Source organism: Polistes canadensis, unplaced genomic scaffold (assembly GCF_001313835.1).
Source record: "Polistes canadensis isolate GaletaPanama2010 unplaced genomic scaffold, ASM131383v1 scaffold_528, whole genome shotgun sequence".
Lineage (NCBI taxonomy): Eukaryota > Metazoa > Arthropoda > Insecta > Hymenoptera > Vespidae > Polistes > Polistes canadensis.
In genome coordinates this window covers 15,116-16,132 of record NW_014570075.1, presented here as the reverse complement: position 1 = coordinate 16,132, position 1,017 = coordinate 15,116, and positions in this window count along the sequence as shown.

The following is a 1,017-nucleotide window of genomic DNA, read 5'->3' as shown; positions in this document are numbered from 1 at the left end:
ATCTTTTTCTATTTATATGAAAGTTTTTAAGTCATGAATTCTTTTTCTATAAGAATTCAAGTACTTATCTTATTAAATCTCATTTTATTAAAATGAAAGTACTTAACTTATTAGATTTTTTTCTATTTAAATAAAAGTAGTAAAATAATTATTTTATTTTTACAATTTAATGTAAGTACCTAACTCATCATATCTCTTTTTATTTGTATACAAGTACTTAACTCATCAAATCTCTTTCCATAGGAAAGAAAAACCGAAACTTATCAAATATCTTTCTGTTTGAATAACAGTACTAAATTTACCAAAACACTTTCTATTTGACTGAGAGTAAACAACATATCAAATCTCTCTATATTTAATCGAAAAAACTAAGCTCACAAAATGTATTTCTACTTAAATAAAAAAACTTAAATTATCAAATCTCTTTCTTTTTGAATAAAAGTACTAAACTCACCAAAATACTTTCCTTTTGAGTGAAATTATTCAACTCAACAAATCTCTATATAGTTAAAAAAAGTACTTAATTTAATAAATCTCTTTCCATTTAAATGAAAGTACCTAACTCATCTAATCTCTCTCTCTTTAAATAAATGTACCTAACTCATTGAATTTTTTTTTTATTTAAATAGAGGTACTAACCAAATTAAATCTCTTTCTATATGAATGAAAGAATTTTACTCAACAAATCTCTTTCCATTTAAATGAAAGAACACAAATAATCAAATATTGTTCTGTTTGAATGAATGTAATCAAAAAATCATATCACTATCTATTTAAATGAAAGTACTTGAATTATTTAATCTCTTATTATTTATATAAAAGTTAAGAACTCATCAAATCCCGTTTTATTTAAATTAAAGTAATCATCACATCATATCTGTTTCTTTTCAAATAAAAGTATTTAAGACATTAAATATCTTTTTATTTAAATTAGGGTGCAAAATTCATCAAATCATTTTCTATTTAACTCAAAGTACTCAACTCATAAAATCTATTTCAATTTTAATGAAAGTACTT